The sequence below is a fragment of the Leucoraja erinacea genome, chromosome 18 (genome assembly GCF_028641065.1).
Source record: "Leucoraja erinacea ecotype New England chromosome 18, Leri_hhj_1, whole genome shotgun sequence".
NCBI lineage: Eukaryota > Metazoa > Chordata > Chondrichthyes > Rajiformes > Rajidae > Leucoraja > Leucoraja erinaceus.
Genome location: NC_073394.1, coordinates 22,547,959 through 22,567,270, shown reverse-complemented (window position 1 = coordinate 22,567,270; position 19,312 = coordinate 22,547,959). Strand labels below are relative to the sequence as shown.

The 19,312-nt window shown below is 42.9% G+C and overlaps 1 protein-coding gene across 4 annotated transcripts in view; it reads left to right on the top strand.

Annotated features, from left to right (window-relative positions):
* dagla (diacylglycerol lipase, alpha) overlaps positions 1 to 19,312 on the top strand; it is a 174,089-nt gene that overhangs the window by 45,995 nt on the left and 108,782 nt on the right. The window lies entirely within an intron of this gene.

Below are 19,312 nucleotides of genomic sequence, written 5' to 3'. Positions count from 1 at the left end.
GACTGGCTGAATTTTGTTGCCTTCCACCACAGTGAAGAATGATGTGGTGGATGTTTGTGTTAAAAATCTTATTGTGCATTGTGTGTTCTTTTTAAGTGCATCACATGCTGGCAAATTCATTTCACTGCACCTTCGGGTGCATGTGATGAATAAAATTAACTTTGACTTTTGAACCAAGCCATTTAGCAACCAATCAACATGTTCTCTACACCTGTAGAAGTTCAAGATAGTATTCATCCATATGCCGAATCTCCTCAGTCTTCTGAGGAAGTAGAAGCATTGATGGGTTTTCTTTATGTTGGCATCAATGTTGTTGGTCCAAAACAGATAATCTGAGCTATGCAGGCCCAGAAATTTGAAGTTTTTGACTCCTCCAGTTATCTGTTTTTGAGTACTATTCAAACTTGTTATTACCACGTCATGCCTCATGCCTGTGTAGTTTGTTTTATTCATGTTTAAGACCCTGGTTTCAAACTGAATTCAATTACTTACATTCTTTAAATATGAAATTCTATGATCAGAATGAAGGGTTTTGCTTTATGCATTTGACTTCTATTTTTTCCATGCAGGGAGGAGAGTTGGGAGGGTGGTTTCTTGCTACTGTATACACAATCTGTGGTCTGTTTTTAGCTGCAACACCAATGGGTGTGGTCCTGTAAAGTTTCTGTTAAATGGAGGATCCCAGGACTTCGATCAATTTTTCAAACATTCAGGTACGCCTAAACTACCGACAGTTGTCTAATGCGTTCTCCTTCATTATTCAAAATTCTGGGTATTAAATTGAAATATTCCTTTGGTTGTGGCTATATTAAAAACAACAGTGAATGTGTGAAAACTACATGCAGTTGCAAAATCAGTTGCTGAGCAACCTAGATAAGGAATCAACCTCTCACAGATATGGGTCCTTTGTATTCTGTGAAGTTGCAAATGGAATTCTAGTGAATGTTTTTGCTTTTAATAGCAAGATACTTTCAACATAACATGTACAGGAAATGCAACCTGCAACCTTGCATGTCTTTCTGTACATTCATTCTGTCATCAAATTGAGACTTTCTCTTACAATGCATCAAAACTACTCAAGTTACCTCCTTATAACAATGCATCTGAGAGATGTTTGAGAGGTTATAAGGGGCCAGCCACTCTGTATGCAATGGTGGTCCCTCCCCGTGAAGTCTTTGCGGTAGCTGAGGAATGTCATTGATCAAGCAGCTGAAGATGGAGCCAGGATATTGCCCAGAGGAACTCCTACGGTCATTCTCTGGGGATTCAGTTATTGAGCTCCACCAAGCACAATATATTCCCTTCTTGTAACAGGTGTTTATCAAAGGGATGATTGATTCTTATTGGCTTTCTTTTTGCGCCAGGATTCCTTGATACTGCACTTTGGTTAAATCTTGCTGTGTTATAAAAGGCAGTTGATCTGGCCTTGCTTAGATTTCTTTTGTACCTGTTTGAATTCAAGCTCTAATTAGGTCTGGAGCTACACTTTGTCCCATAATATTTTATAGCTCATTGGTACCTTTGAAAGTTAGTTATTCTTGTCACTTGTGTTCTTTGATATGAAATGGAATAATGCCTCTGGCTAATTGAAAGTAAAGCTAAATTTAACAAGTCACAAGGAAAGACAGATAACTGCAGAATCTGTTGCCTACTATTCTGGAGAATGAGTTTAAGAAGGAACTGCAGATGCTGGAACATCGAAGGTAGACAAAAGTGCTGGAGAAATTCAGCGGGTGCAGCAGCATCTATGGAGCGAAGGAAATAGGCAACGTTTCGTGCCGAAACTCTTCTTCAGACTGATGGTGGGTGGGGGGAGGCGGGGAGAAGAAAGGAAAAAGGGGGAGGAGGAGCCCGAGGGCTGAGAGCGAGCTAGGAAGGGGAGGAGACAGCAAGAGCTAACGGAATTGGAGAATTCAATGTTTATACCATCAGGGTGCAGACTGCCCAAGCGGAATATGAAGTTTTCACAGCACCTCGTATTCCGCTTGGGCTCCTCCTCCTCCATTTCCCTTTCTTCTCTCCCCCCCCCCCCCCCCCCCCCCCCCCCCTCCCCCTCCATCAGTCCATGAAGAAGGGTTTCGGCTTGAAACGTTGCCTATTTCCTTCCCTCCATAGATGCTGCTGCACCCGCTGAGTTTCTCCAGCACTTTTGTCTACATTCTGGAGAATTAGTTGGACTCATGGTGGGCTAATATCTTTGCCGAAGCCCCTTCACATAAAGTCGTAATAAGCAGCCTGTGAATGAATCAAAGTGGTTAATGTGTTGCACTGTTTGCATTCTTCATATTCAAAATAGATACATTTATATCGCTGAAAAGCAAATCGAGATTTGGGATGGCGGTTGCAAGAAAGTTGCACTTGGAGGACTGTTAGAACAACTTGACTAAGTGCATTGATTGTAGAAAGGCAGTCAATAGGTACAACAGTTATTTGATTGGAATTGTGTGTGTTTGTGACATAGTCAGGAGCATGGTTGCAAAGTACTTGCATGTTCTCAGGTGAATAATGTGTGGATGGGACCCGATTTGAGATTTGTCATAATTATTTTAGAGAAAAGTGATGATGAAATGGCGAGAGGGATTGAGGCTTGAAAAGTTAAAATCAACTACAGATGCCGGAAAGCTGAAAAAAAAGAAGAAAATGATGGAAATATTCAGCAGTTCAGGAATCTGGTTGTTGGTAGGAAGAATAGAAATGTCGAATACTTGGTAAACATTGAGAAACTGGTAAATATTGGTATTAGATAGCGCTTGGTGGTCCATGAAATACAAAGTAAACATGGAATTATAACAAGCAATTTCGATGGTGTGTTATATTAATATTTATTGCAAATGGTTTGTGTAATCAAGATTCTTAGATAAATGTGTTAGCCTGTGAGAAGGGACCGAAGAATATTAGCCTGTACTTTTGGAAATTTGCAAAGGAGCAAATGGCTCCTCACTGAACAATCTGCATCTGTGTCAGTGCTCATTTTAAATTTGAGTCAATTTTTTTAATTGTTGCAGCGGTTTCACTTGCCAGCTGGTTGTTGCATAAATGCTGTTCATCATTTACACCACCTGGTCTACATGCGTCACTGTAATATTTGGAACACTCCTCTGCTACTGCTCCAATAATAGTGGTAGGCTTTCCGTGTGACCTGCTGGTTTCTATCCAAAACCAGGTTCCAGTGATCCCATTAGAATATCTGTGATCCTATTCTGAAACCCTTGCTGATTGAATTATTTTGAATTCCAGTGCATAAGTTCTGTTCCAACCAGCTTTGGTGAAAGTGACTAGATTGCATGAACATATGTCCCTCAAAACATGGTCCTGGAAAGTTATATAACTGCACTGTGTTATTTGGTTGATAAATTCACAACTATTCAATGATTGCCTCCGTTGGCATATGTTTAAGTTTACAAAATGTTTAACTTTGAAATATTTTTGATGTGCTGGTCAAAATGATTCTTTGCTTTCCGAACCAGGACATTAAACTGAACATCAACTGTTCTGGGTGATGCCCACTTTTAGCTGGTATTGTGGAAGAATCCAAGTCTGCTATAATTAATGGTGTGTTTTTGTTAATTCTGATTGCTGTATTTTGTTGTAACGCATTTTCACGTTGCTTCTACAGAGTTAATTGCCTTGAAAGCTATTTCATAGAAACATAGAAAATAGGTGCAGGAGGAGGCCATTTGGCCCTTCGAGCCAGCATCATCATTCATTGTGATCATGGCTGATCGTCCCCTATCAAGAACCCATGCCTGCCTTCTCCTCATATCCCTTGATTCCACCAGCCCCTAGATCTCTATCTAACTCTCTCTTAAATCCATCCAGTGATTTGGCCTCCACTGCCCTCTGTGGCAGGGAATTCCACAAATTCCCAACTCTCTGGGTGAAAAAGTTTTTTCTCACCTCAGTCCCAAATAGCCTCCCCTTTATTCTAAGACTGTGGCCCTTGGTTCTGGACTCGCCCAAATTTGGTAACATTTTTCCTGCATCTAGCCTGTCCAGTCCTTTTATAATTTTGTATGTTTCTATAAGATTCCCCCTCATCCTTCTGAACTCCAGTGAATACAAGCCTAGTCTTTTCAATCTTTCCTCGTATGACAGTCCCGCCATCCCAGGGATCAATCTCGTGAACCTACGCTGCACTGCCTCAATCACCAGGATGTCCTTCCTCAAATTAGGAGACCAAAGCTGTACACAATACTTCAGAGGTACATAAAAATGCTGGAGAAACTCAGCGGGTGCAGCAGCACCTATAGAGCGAAGGAAATAGGTAACGTTTCGGGCTGAAACCCTTCTTCAGACTGATAGGGGGTGGCGGGGAGAAGGAAGGAAAAGGGAGGAGGAGGAGCCCGAGGGCTGGGGGATGGGACCGCTCCCCCCTTCCGCAAAGACCGGTCCCTCCGCAACTCCCTTGTCAATTCTTCCCTTCCTTCCAATACCACCCCCTCCCCGGGCACTTTCCATTGCAACCGCAAGAAATGCAACACCTGTCCCTTTACATCCGCCCTCGACTCCATTCAAGGACCCAAGCAGTCGTTCCAGGTGCGACAGAGGTTCACCTGTATCTCCTCCAACCTCATCTACTGCATCCGCTGCTCTAGATGTCAGCTGATCTACATCGGTGAGACTAAGCGGAGGTTGGGCGATCGTTTCGCCGAACACCTCCGCTCGGTCCGCAAGAACCTACCTGACCTCCCGGTGGCTCAGCACTTCAACTCCCCCTCCCATTCCCAATCCGACCTCTCTGTCCTGGGTCTCCTCCATTGCCAGAGTGAGCAACACTGGAAATTGGAGGAACAGCACCTCATATTCCGCTTGGGGAGCCTGCATCCGGCGGACATGAACATTGAATTCTCCCAATTTTGTTAGCCCTTGCTGTCTCCTCCCCTTCCTTAGCCTTCGAGCTGTCCCCTCCCATCCCCTAGCCCTCGGGCTCCTCCTCCTCCCTTTTCCTTCCTTCTCCCTGCCACCCCCTATCAGTCTGAAGAAGGGTTTCGGCCCGAAACGTTACCTATTTCCTTCGCTCCATAGATGTTGCTGCACCCGCTGAGTTTCTCCAGCATTTTTGTGTCCCTTCGATTTTCCAGCATCTGCAGTTCCTTCTTGAACACAATACTCCAGATGTGGTCTTACCAGAGCCCTGTACAACTGCAGAAGAACATCTCTACTCCTATACTGAAATCCTCATGTTATGAAGGCCGACATTCCATTAGCTTTCTTCACTACCTGCTGTACCTGCACACCAACTTTCAGTGACTGGTGTACAAGGACACCCAGGTCTCGCTGTACCTCCCCCTTACCTAACCTAACCTATTTGAGATAATAATTTGCCCCCTTGTTTTTGTCGTCAAAGTGGATAACCTTACATTTATCTATATTACACTGCATCTGCCATGCATCTGCCCACTCACTCAACCTGTCACTCAACTTAATTATTTAAGTTAAATCCTGACCCAAAATGTCACCTATCCATGTTCTCCAGAGATGCTGCCTGATCCACTGAGTTATTCCAGCACTTTGTGCTCTTAATGTTTCGTTGACTGCAGGCTTTCTTCCCTCTAGTCACACTTGTTCTCCATTGTTCTAATACAAATTGTATGCACATTTTCTCTTTAAATTTATCTAACTAATTTCCAGAGCTATCTTCCCCTATTCATTTAAAAAATACATCACATATTTCCTTTATTATGTCTTTTGCATATTGAACTGTTTCGTATTATTATTCATGCGCACTGAGCTATTCCTTGACTTGGTACCTTCATTCTGATCGTCCAGAATTCGATCACAAATATCAATTGCATTAACACCATGGCAAGTTGGATATGTCAACCTTTCCTTTGTTTTTCCCTCTCAATCGATATTTTTAACCTGACTTTTTTTAAGTGTTAACTATATTATTAAAAATCTCATCTTGACCACTTCCTGTCTGCACTGTGTATTGATTTTAGAAAAAAGGCTACCATATATAGGTATGATTTTTGGCCATCTTACTCACAGTCCTCCGCAAAGCTGGCCCCGAGGATTTTTCCAGTCGATGATAAAATAAAAAAGTTATGAGTGTTTAAAAAACCTTGAGATCCTCTCGCTTTTGTCAATCACTGCGATGAAGGTAACGCCCCTTCCGGGGGTGGGGTGGGGGGAGGGGGGGCAGGACTATAAAACCCCGGATACCTGAACATGACTCAGTCCCTCTGCAAGATCGCGCGAGGGAGGCCACGACTCTCATTCTTGGCTGTGAATCAACTGAACTGTGAGTCTTCAATGCACTTGCAATAAATGATTTGTTAGCCCTTAATGAAAATGAAATGAATTGTTTGGCCTGCCCTGCGCTTGAAATGGCAATGGAAATGATGTGAAAGTGCAATGAGCTGTTAGGCTGGGTCTGCCCTGTGCCTGAAACTGCAATGGCAATGGAAGTGAAGTGAAAATGCAATCAGCTGTTTGGCTTGGCCTGCCCTGTGCTTGAAACTGCAATGGCAATGTAAGTGAAATGAAAATGCATTTGCTGTTTGGCTTGGCATGCCCTGTGCTTGAAACTGCAATGGCTATGGAAGTGAAATGAAATTCCAATCAGCCGTTTGGCTTGGCCTGCCCTGTGCTTGAAACTCCAATGGCAATGGAAGTGAAATGAAAATGCAATCAGCTGTTTGGCTTGGCCTGCAATGTGCTTGAAACTGCAATGGCAATGGAAGTGAAATGAAAATGTAATCAGCTGTTTGGCTTGGCCTGCCCTGTGCTTGAAACTGCAAGTATTAAACCTCACCCCAGTATTTTTCTCTCTCCCTTCATTTGCTCCCTGTGAGATCCAGGCCAGTATAGACCTCCCTCCATTGCTGTGATCAGAAAAAGATGAAAAATGTCTAAGATTGATTCTCCACCTTCTCCCTCTTCTCTCTCAGTCACCTGTTTTGGGCAGAATCTCCGGCAGTTTCTGAGCTGCCAGCCCACCAGGCCTTCTGAGCTGCCAGCCCACCAGGCCTGAGTGACTGAGTTGCCAGCCCACCAGGTCTGAGTGACTGAGCTGCCAGCCCACCAGGCCTGAGTGAGATGCCAGCCCACCAGGCCTGAGTGACTGATCTGCCAGCCCAATAATCCATTCGGCCCACAATATCCACACTAGCCCTCTGGAAACCAGTCCCTTCGGCCCACAACATCCATACTAGTGCTCCAGAAAGCCCCCCCCCCAACTGGCCAGCAATATTGGAATTGGTGGAGAGGTGGAATATTGTGTTGGGAGACCAGCCCTCCTGTGTGAACATGGGACCCAACGGGTCCCACTTAGTCAAGAATATTTTGTTAGCATGTTACTGATATATTTAATGTACTTGTTCTCCCCAAAAGTAACAGGTGCACAACCTTTTATCCGAAAGCCTTGAGACCAGACACTTGTCGGATTTCGGACATTTTCGGATTTCCGAATGGAAGATTTTTAGCGTAGATTAGGTAGGTAGCGCGGGCGGCTTGAAAAGTCTGGAGCGACTGCCTCCTCCCCGGAGACCGGGGAATCATTGTAAAAATGTTAGTCAGTTAGTTTGGAGGGATTTTATGTGGTGGTGGTGGGGTGGGTGGGTGAAGGGGGAAACTTTAATTCTTAGTCCCCTACCTGGTCGGCGACTCCCAACATCGCGGAGCTGGGGGCTCCGTCCGGCCGCGGGCGGCGCCGGTTGTAGCTCCGACCCCGGCAACTCTACCCCTGGCTGCGAGGCGCTCCAAATCCAGCGCCGCCCGCGGTCGGACGCCCGCAGCCCCAGCTCCGCGAATGTTGGGAGAAGGCGGCCTCCACGCCCTGGAGCTTACCGCACAGCGACCCGGTAAGGCATTGCCCGCTTCCCGCTGGTATCCCAGCGCTGCGACGCCGCCGACTCCCAACATTTGCGGAGCTGAGGGGGGGGCGTCCGGCCGCGGGCGGCGCTGGATTTGGGGCGCCTCGCAGCCAGGGGTAGAGTTGCCGGGGTCGGAGCTACAACCGGCGCCGCCCGCGGCCGGACGGAGCCCCCAGCTCCGCGATGTTGGGAGTCGCCGACCAGGTAGGGGACTAAGAATTAAAGTTTCCCCCTTCACCCACCCACCACCACCACCACCACATAAAATCCCTCCAAACTAACTGACTAACATTTTTACAATGATTCTCCGGTCTCCGGGGAGGAGGCAGTCGCTCCAGGCTTTTCAAGCCGCCCGCGCTACCTACCTAATCTACGCTAAAAATCTTCCATTCGGAAATCCGAAAATGTCCGAAATCCGACAAGTGTCTGGTCTCAAGGCTTTCGGATAAAAGGTTGTGCACCTGTTATCTTTTGGGGAGAACAAGTACATTAAATATATCAGTAACATGCTAACAAAATATTCTTGACTAAGTGGGACCCGTTGGGTCCCATGTTCACACAGGAGGGCTGGTCTCCCAACACAATATTCCACCTCTCCACCAATTCCAATATTGCTGGCCAGTTGGGGGGGGGGCTTTCTGGAGCACTAGTATGGATGTTGTGGGCCGAAGGGACTGGTTTCCGGGGTCTAGTTGCCGGGGTCGGAGCTACAACCGGCGCCGCCCGCAGCCCCAGCTGGGAGTTGGCGGCCACAGCGCTGCGGAGCTTACTGCACGGCGACCCGGTAAGGCATTGACCGTTCCCCGTCTCTCCGACCAGGTAGGGGACTAAGAATTAAAGTTTACCCCTTCAACCCCCCCTTCACATAAAAGCCCTCCAAACTAACTGACTAACATTTAAGCAATGATTTACAGATGTTTAAGTGTCTCCCCGGTCTCCGGGGAGGAGGCAGCCACTACAGTAGTACAGACCTGGGTTGACCGTGGGTCGTTTCGGGTCAAGTTTGGCGCCAAACGCGAGCTTTGGTGTGCAGATGACATCCTGGAAAAAATGGCCGGTTTTCGGAGTTTTTCGGTTTCCGGAACACCGGATAAAAGGTTGTGCACCTGTATCTGTCTCAAATAACATGATAAATTACTTTTGCTTTCTGTAAGTTTTAATATAATTTTGCTGCAGTAAATTTCATTTAGCATTATTTTTCACCATCAATTGGGCAGTGCAGCAGTTAGTGTTACTGCTGCACAGTTCCTAGCTTCTATGTAGAGTTTGCATATTTACCCTCTGGCTGCATGGATTTCCCATGGGTGCTCTAGTTGCTTCTCAAATCGCAAAGATGTGGTAACTTAATTTGCCACTGATAATTATCTGTTATTGTAGGTAGATGGCAGGAGAATTAGGAAAGGGAGTGATGATGTGTGAAAGAGAATCGGTTACAGAGAAATAGCTTGGGGAATGGGACTGATAAGATTGATCTGAGAGGCAATGAAGAACTCAAGGCTGCATGACCGCCTATTATGTCATGAAAAAAAATGAAATTAATGAAAATATGGTGCTTGACATGACAGTATTTTAATAAGGGTTAATAAATGTTACATTCTATCACATCAATGGTATTACAATACCAAAATGCAGCAGGACCACAATCTACCTGCTTTTGGGTTCTATTGTTGACTTGAGCAATGAGAAACTTTCCTTTCTGTTTTGCTGTTCTCTCTTTAAGTCGCAGGTTCACCAGTCTCACTCGAGCAATGCAGACTCTCACATTCGATATCTATCTTGTTGTTGTTGCGCTGTCCAGTGTTGTACAATTGACTGATACATAGTTTGCAGCCTAAGAAACAAGGGATACATCTCTGGTTATTATGGCAGTCAATTTGTCAACTGAACCCGATTAATGGTTTATAAAATGACACACGACTCAGTTTCTTTAAGATAATAGTGACCTCACCAATCTTAAAGCAACCATGATACTTCACACCAATATGCATATTTTTCAATAATGAAAGGAGGAACAAAACCTGGATTTATATATTGAAATGTATTAACGAATTTCACGAGTTGTGGTTATTGGAATCAATAGACAGCCAATGGATTTAGAGTCATTAGATTTGATTAGAGTCATTAGATTAGTCATAGATTTGTTGTAAGATTATTTATATTTGAACCTCTGAAAATGGTTTAGAACTTTTTCTTGTTTGCTGCATGTAATGAGATCGCTGTTCTAAGGAAGAGTGGGATTTGGGGTAATTTCCGCACATTTAAGCATGTTTCCACATTGCTGAAATGATATTTGCATCTTCTATCCACTGCCATTTCCTGTAAAAATATTGCTCTGCCTTTTATTGGTAGAAACTGTTAAATTCTTGTCATGATTCTGTTTGTTTTGCTTTTTAAAGGGATTTTATTATACAATCAATTGCCTGATTGACCCACGTCATGCACCCTTTGCTGCCTTGCCTCCAGTTCATTGGCTGTTGTACCGTTGTCAATACATGCTTTGTTGTGTGTTTGAGACCAGATCTGAATGTATAGAATATCTTTAAGCATTAAAATATTTCCTGTGCTTTTCCCTCTGCCTGCCTTGCTCTCTGGTAACCCTGACTTGGCCCCACCTTATTTTTCTCCTCTGGCTAGTGTCCGCTCTGTATTCATCAATCAAAGTGTATAATGTAAATGGAAAATAGTAGTAGTAGTCAGCAGCTGAAAGATTTATGTTTGAGTGAGCAGTTGTTCAGACATGTGCTTCTGATATTACATTTTATATCTTAATATGAAAAAACTCTAAACAAAATCATTTTTAATAAATTGCTTGTTCCAAACATGATTCTGTGATTGGTGCATATTTTAGAATAAACCATCCAGCAAATGTGCAGACCAAAAATGATCTCATATTATAAAATGGTTATACCTCCCTGGTGCTGTTGTTTTTCTTCCGACCTGTTGCAGCCAGAGTAACAATAAAACATCTGCTTTTCTTTTCAAGCCAAGTATACGGATCAACATTAAAATGAATCATTCTGTTTCATTGCTTCAAAGCATGCAAAAGATTTTCTCCTAAATTCCTGTTCTGATCATTTTTAACAATTTATTCTCAAGGGATGTGAATATTGCGGCAAGCCAACATTTATCGCCATTGTGCCTTGCCATTCAACTGCATTTCTGAATCACCCTCCATTAACATCCAATGGGCAGAAATATAAAAGGACGAATCTTATTCATGACTAAATATGGAAGGACTGCAAAGCTTTGCACTTTTTGTGGGTTCTATGAGCTCTGCCAGTTGCACGCTGGTTTTGTATTTTCTGCACATATCCAACAAACACATAATCTATGGATTCACAACTATTGAACAAGAGCATAGAAAAGTTTAAAATATTTTTCTGCCCAGAGTACATTTGCATTTTAAATCAAAATGATTATTTTGAAGAAGCTCTGGGAATAGCAATGTCATATTACCTAAAAGGTCACAGAGGAGCAGTGGCCAGATCAACGAGTGACTGGATTGGCTGAAGGAAGGCTTGATTAGATAAAATTAAGTTCAGGTGTATCAACACGGCTTGTTGGGAGCGGCCTTGTTGAGGTGAAGTGTCTTAGAGAGGTAAGGTGTAAGTCTTTGGCTCAAGAGTCTTTGGCGAGGAGGCTACATTTAATTGGTTGTGTGTTTGATTTAATTTAAATATTTAAACATGATGGCAGGAATGTTATTGCAGTGTGTTTGTTGCAGGATATGAGAAGTCAGAGGCACTGCTGGTGTCACTGACCACTACACTTGTGGGAACTGTGTCCAGATGTAGCTCCTCAGGGACCGAGTTAGCAAACTGGAGCAGCAGCTGGATGATCTGCAGTCCATTCGGGAACACAAATGCTTCCTGGACAGGACCTACAGTCAGGTCGTCACTCCAAGAGTACAGGAGGTGCAACGGTTAGAGATGGAAAGGAAAAAGATGAAACAAGTGCAGGAGACCTCAGTGGAAATACCTCTTGAAAACAGGTACACCCTCATGGAAGCTGTCGGGGCAGACGACGTTTCCAGTCCAAGCGGCGGACAGCTCTATAACTCGAATCCTGGCGCTGAGGCTCGACCGGTGAGACCAACGTTAGGCAGAGCCATCGTGGTGGGTGACTCCATTGTCAGAGGTGCGGACAGGAGATTCTGTGGCGACAGGCGAGACTCGAGCTTGGTGTGTTGCCTCCCTGACGCCAAGATGTTCTGAAGATGTCACAGACCGACTTCAGAACATCCTCAAGAGGCAAGGTAGGCAGCCGGAAGTAGTTGTGTAAGTAGGCACAAATGACGTGGGTAAGAAGAGGAAAGAGGTGCTGCAACGTGAGTATAAAGAACTAGGTAGGAGGCTAAAAAGCAGGACTTCTATGGGGAATATGGGGAAAAAGCAGAAACGGGGTACTGATTTTAGGTGATCAGCCATACTCATATTGAATGGCTTGAAGGGCCGAATGGTCTACTCCAGCACCTATTTTTCTATGTTTTCTATGTTGCTACGTTTCTATAGAATCAACAAAGAATGGTTCCAAAGTACCGCTAACTTAGTGGCTGAATGTCTCAGCTGCCAGGATGGATCTGTGGTTGCAATGAATGAACTAATCCAATTAAATCTCCTTTAGTTCATCCTCACAAATCTACCTATTGCAGATCTAATTGGAACCGACAAAGTCGTACCTACACTAGGAAACATTCTCCATTTCTTTGTGCTGCACCACCAACATGCTAAATAGGATGAAATAACAGCTCTCAAAATATTTGCTTAATGGTCCAACTTCAGCAACAGTACGTTATTATTTAATCTGTAACGTCAGGTCTTGGCATGTGGCTCATTGAAGCATTACTATCAAGCCAAATACAAGCTCCAATCCATAAGGACGGTAAATAAGCATAAACAGAAAATGTTCGAAACACTCACCAGATCAGTGGCATCTATGGAGTGTGAAAGTTAACATTTCAGCCAAATAATCCTGGTCCATTTCATTAAGAGATGATGGGGTCAGTACCATCAGAATCAAAGGTCTTACTGAAGTTGGAAGGCAAGGACGTTAATGTAAAGTGTTTGATGTTGGTCACAGTTGTTGAGCAGAATAACGGCCTTGGAGGAGGTTCTTAACTGGTAAGCAGCAAGTGTTATGGTCTTTATAATTTATTTTTAAATATGGACACATTTTTAGAACACAATGAGGCAAAGGAAATTTTATAATTTGTATTTTGGTGTTCCACAAATTTTCTTTTATTGTTGCAGGCTCCAACATGTCTACTGTGTTGTAGGTAATATTTGACCTCCTATCCTGAATTTTATTGATTGACAGCACACATTGACCAGCGTATGTCTGCAACAAATATCAAGCCTGCTTCCACCATGAAATTGAATTGCTCTGAGAAATAATGAGTTCTCCACTGTTAGGCCATCACCCACAATAACTTAAGAACTCATAAATGCCATTGGGATGAGTTATGGGCCTTTCCCATCAGTGAAAGAATCTGAGTAATGCAGCATTATTACTGCAATTTCCTGTTTCGCAAGAGGAGGATGGCAGTGATGCAGATGTGGCACAGTTGGCCGAATGTAGATTTGCAAGTGCAATAGTAATGTTGCCATTTTATATCTGAAACTCTGAAATATACTTGAATATCTGCTTGCAGCAAATTGAAAGAAACAATATCCAGGATTCCATTAGTATATCTGAAGATTCCATATGGACAGAGACAGGTACTATTGATACTTCTGCACTGTAAGATTCCGTATCTTGGGAAATTAAACAATTTTGTTACATTAATACAAAACCAGATTAGTTTTCGGAAAGTCTAAATTAAGTTTTTTCAGATTTTATATGCTGTTTACTGTGTCTTAGGTTGAATTGCAGTTCATTTGTGTAAAGCTGATTCCAAATTCAATAGATTAAAAAAATATATTTTTGATTTTGTCATGGCAAGGCTGACAGGTGAAGCATTTATTGTCCATCCCTAATAGCTCATGAACACTTTGTAATGAATGCTGAAATCCCTCTGGTGAGGGTACGCTGCTGTAGGGAATAGAGTTCTGGGATTTAGACCCAGTATCGATGGAATGGACATAGATAATTTTAATTTCACTTTACCTGTGTTTGAAGTAGATCCACATTGGAATGGTAAATAAATCAAGAGCACACCCTGATTTTTCTTGCTATTATGAAATTTGAGAGGCGTGTGCTCGAATTGGAATGTAAAATGTTTCATTGTAAATTTGTTTGAGATTGGGGATAAGTCATATGCAGGCAGTTTGCTCATTATAACAAATGCATAAATAACCTATCTGCACAATGTCGCTCTCATTCAGCTTTGTTATTGATCTGAGTTGCACCTTTCAAGGTTAATATATCTATTATTGTATGTAGGGCACCAAACGATTTTCTATTTAAAGTGTGACTAAGTCTTTAATACAATGAGTGCATAATTATTTATATTCAGAGATATAGATGAAGAATTAGGCTCTTTGGCCTATAGAGTCTGCACTGCCATTCGATCATGGCTGATCTGTTTGTCCCACTCCATTCTCTTGCCTGCTCTCCGTAACCTTTGACACGATTACTTATTAAGAACCTATTAATCTTCTGCTTTTAAAATACCCAATAACTTTGCCTCCACTGAGAGGTAAAAATACATCAGTGTGAATTGTGAAGGCGCTGTAGACATCCTGAAACTTTTGTCCAAAATGTATTATTTCCAATTGCCCCTTAGGAGAGTGGTTTTCTGAATAATTTCCATTGACAGTTTAATGCAGTCATGTTAGTGGGTCTAGATTCAAACATGCCATATATAATAAGAATGCTAATTTCATACCCTGAAGCATGTCAATAAACCAAAGATAGACACAAAAGGCTGGAGTAACAGCCTTACTCTGTGCTGAGTGGGACAGGCAGCATCTCTGGAGAGAAGGAATGGGTGACGTTTTGGGTCGACACCCGTCTTCAGACTGGTTAGGGATAGGGAAATGAGAGATATAGACGGTGATGTGGAGAGATAAAGAGCACCGAATGAAAGATACAGTGCACTCCATAACGTTTGGGACAAAGACCCATCATTTATTTATTTGCCTCTATACTCCACAATTTGAGATTTGTAACAGAAAAAAAATCACATGTGGTTAAAGTGCACATTGTCAGATTTTATTAAAGGGTATTATTATACATTTTGGTTTCACCATGTAGAAATGACAGCTGTGTTTAGGGCAGGGTAATGTTTGGGACTTATGGCTTCACAGGCATTTGTAATTGCTCAGGTGTGTTTATATGCCTCAATGCAGGTATAAGAGAGCTCTCGGCATCTAGTCTTTCCATCACCTTTGGAAACTTGTATTGCTGTTTATCAACGTGAGGACCAAAGTTGTGCCTATGAAAGTCAAATGAGCCATTATGAGACTGAGAAACAAGAATAAAACTGTTAGAGACATCAGCCAAACCTAAGGCTTACCAAAATCAACTGTTTGGAACATCCTTAAGATAGAGAGCACTGGTGAGCTTACTAATCGCAAAGGGACTGGCAGGCCAAGGAAGACCTCCACCGCTGATGACAGAAGAATTCTCTCTATAATAAAGAAAAAACCCCAAACACCTGTCCGACAGATCAGAAACACTCTTCAGGAGTCAGGTGTGGATTTGTCAATGGCCACTGTCCGCAGAAGATTTCATGAACAGAAATACAGAGGCTACACCTCAAGATGCAAACCACTGTTTGCTGCAAAAATAGGATGGCTAGGTTACAGTTTGCCAAGAAATACTTAAAAGAGCAACCACAGTTCTGAAAAAAGGTCCTGTGGACAGATGAGATGAAGATTAACATATCAGAGTGATGGCAAGAGCAAAGTATGGAGGAGAGAAGGAACTGCCCAAGATCCAAAGCATACCACCTCATCTGTGAAACACGGTGGTGGGGGTGTTATGGTCTGGGCATGTATGGCTGCTGAAGGTACTGGCTCACTTATCTTCATTGATGATACAACTGCTGATGGTAGTAGCATAATGAATTCTGATGTGTAGACACATCATATCTGCTCAAGTTCAAACAAATGCCTCAAAACTCATAGGCATGCGGTCATTCTACAGCAAGACAATGATCCCAAACATACTGCTAAAGCAACAAAGGAGCTTTGCGACACCTAGCATTTGGTGATTTCCATGATTTGCAGACATCAAGCAGTTATTGCATGCAAACGATATGCAACAAAATACTAAACATTACTACTTTCATTTACATGACATTGCTGAGTTCCAAACATTATGGTGCCCTGAATTGAGTGGACTATGTATAAACACTGCTGTAATATCTACATGGTGAAATCAAACGGTATAAAAATGGCCTTTATTAAAATTTGACAATGTGCACTTTATCCACATGTGATTTTTTTCTATTACATATCTGAAATTGTGGAGTACAGAGGCAAATAAATAAATGATGGGTCTTTGTCCCAAACATTATGGAGGGCACTGTATGTAAAAAAAAAAAAACGATGATAAACAAAACTGGCCATTGTAAGATGTTTGTAGGGTGAAAATGAGAAGCTAGTGTGACTTGGGTGGGGGAGGGATAGAGAGAGAGGGGGGAATGCCGGGGCTACCTGAAGTGAGAGGGATGGTGAGGCGCAGTTGATGGAGTGTTGCCGTGACTCGCGTCACAACGGGGCTCTGGCATCCCAACGGTTGGGGGTTATGGGTCAGTGGTGGAATATTGCCTTGGGGGACGGGGCCAAAAGAGTCCGAACCTGGTTTGGTAAGTTATAAAGCTCTGGTATATATATTCTATTTGCTGTGCTATTGGAATATTGCTCAGATAATGTGATGACTTAAGTTTGCTGGATGTAAGAGTATCTGGGCTCCCTGCTCAGCTCTGAATGGATGTGGATCGTGACATTGAACAAAAAAAAATCCATTTAAGCATGCAGGCACAGCAGGCAGTGAAGAAAGCGAATGGCATGTTGGCCTTCATAACGAGAGTTGAGTATAGGAGCAAGGAGGTCCTTCTGCAGTTGTATAGGGCCCTAGTGAGACCACACCTGGAGTATTGTGTGCAGGTTTGGTCCCCTAATTTGAGGAAGGATATTCTTGCTATTGAGGGAGTGCAGTGTAGGTTTACAAGGTTAATTCCCGGGATGGCGGGACTGTCATATGCTGAGAGAATGGAGCTTGTATACTCTGGAGTTCAGAAGGATGAGAGGGAATCTTATTGAAACATATAAGATTATTAAGGGTTTGGACACGCTAGAGGCAGGAACCATGTTCCCGATGTTGGGGGAGTCCAGAACCAGGGGCCACAGTTTAAGAATAAGCCATTTAGAATGGAGACGAGGAAACACTTTTTCACACAGAGAGTTGTGAGTCTGTGGAATTCTCTGCCTCAGAGGGCAGTGGAGGCCAGTTCGCTGGATACTATCAAGAGAAAGCTAGATAGGGCTCTTAAAGATAACGGAGTCAGGGGATATTGGGAGAAGGCAGGAACGGGGTACTGATTGGGGATGATCAGCCATGATCACACTGAATGACGGTGCTGGCTTGAAGGGTCGAATGGCCTACTCCTGCGCCTATTGTCGATTGTCAGTCTCAGCCTATGACATGAAGCAAATGCTGCCTGACCTAGTTGAGTATTTACAGTATTTTCTGTTTTTATCTGCAAATGTAATAACTTTGATCTGTGGTAATCTGATTTGTGCATTATTTTGGACAGAGCTTCTGCTATTCTGTTGCTAAATGTTATTATTATTCAATTGACTTCAATTCTGTTACTGGTGCATTTCAATAAATCTGTTAAGAAATGGCTTACACATCATGATCCCTATGAATGCAATATAATAGACTTTCAAAGTATATTTGTTCTAATTGGATGTGTTTTGTTGCAAATCAGGGAACACAATTTAATTTGGAGCAGGGCATTACTTGATATGTGAGCTGTATTGCAACCTTGATTAGTAGACAGATTTATTGTCCCTACTATAGAGAAAATAGCTGAGTGAATTTTAACATGAGAAAAATCTACATAAAGTTTAACAATAATCGTAAGAACATAAGAACCAAATAACTACAGGATTGCTTGATTCATTATAGAAATTTGCTGCTCTTCTCTGGGCTAGTCTCTTTGTGGTTACACACTCATGGTAATGTGGATGACACTTAACTGTAATGACTCAACAATTTATTCAGCAGTATCAAACAGCTATAAAAAAATAAAAGTGACAATAAAATAAAATGGATCACTCAGATATTGATCTGAGCACCAGCTATGCCAAATGATGAAATAGTATTCCTGTGTTGAACAACATTTGGAAGTATACAAAATGTATTGTGTAGGAAGGAAATGCAGTTGCTGGTTAACACCAATGAAAGGCACAAAATGCTTGAGTAACTGCGAATATATTGGTGAAACCAAGTGCAGGCTGGGTGATCATTTTGCTGAACACCTTAGCTCAGTCCGTCTGTGCCCACGCGATCTCCCAGTTGCTAAACACTTAAACTCCCCCCCCCCCCCCCCCCCCCCCCCCCCCCCCCCCCCCCCCCCCCCTCCCCATTCCAATACTGATTGTTCTGTCCTGGGCCTCTTCCACTGTCAGAGTGAGACCAAATGCAAATTGGAGGATCAACCCGTATTTCGTTTGGGCAGCTTATAACCCAGCGGTATACACTTTGATTTCTCCAACTTCAAGTAACCCTTACTTTCCCTCTCTCCTTCCCTCCCCCATCCTAGTTCTCATACTAGTTTCACTGTCCTGATTAATTATACTGTTTGTATGCCTTGTGGTCACCTTCCCTTCATCCACCAATGAACCGTCTACTTTAATCTGCTCTTTTCACACCTTACATGTTCTTTGTACCCTTCCATATCTCGTTACCCTCTCCCCTGACTCTCAGTACAAAGTATATTCTTCCTCAAAATTCATCAATGTGTGTGACTTATCAGTACCACTACCAAAGATACTGACGACTACTGACTGAGCTGACAGAGTCATGAAGACATTGTTGCCAAGAGTGCAGCAATAGGTGAAAGAACTGACATGAGAGCCAGAACTCCTGTTGGATCTTGTTGTTAGCAATGCGCCCGAAATTTCCAACAATGGCAGAGCCAGCAGAAAAATGGGGCTGAAGTGTTTGTTGTCGTTATTAGGCAAAAGTATCAAGAAGATAATGCATCACACCCTCTTTCTCAGGTTCTCTACGATTATAGAACGCAGTGTTCAGCTAATTTGATCCATTCTGCATCATAATAGCTGTATGAACTGGGCCATGAATGAGACTGTTACTGTCCTGGCCTCTGTTAAAGATATGTTCTGCTATACTAGCCAGGTCCCTCAAGCCAAACAATTCCAATTGTAACAAATACGCTACAGTGTAGAATGTTGTCTAGTTGTGCTCTGTTGTAAAGCAGAACCATTTATTTTGCCTAATTATTATACTGCCAAACATCAGCAAAATAATGGAGGTGTTGTTGACAGTTCTATCAAGCAGCACTTGGCAAAAATCTGTTC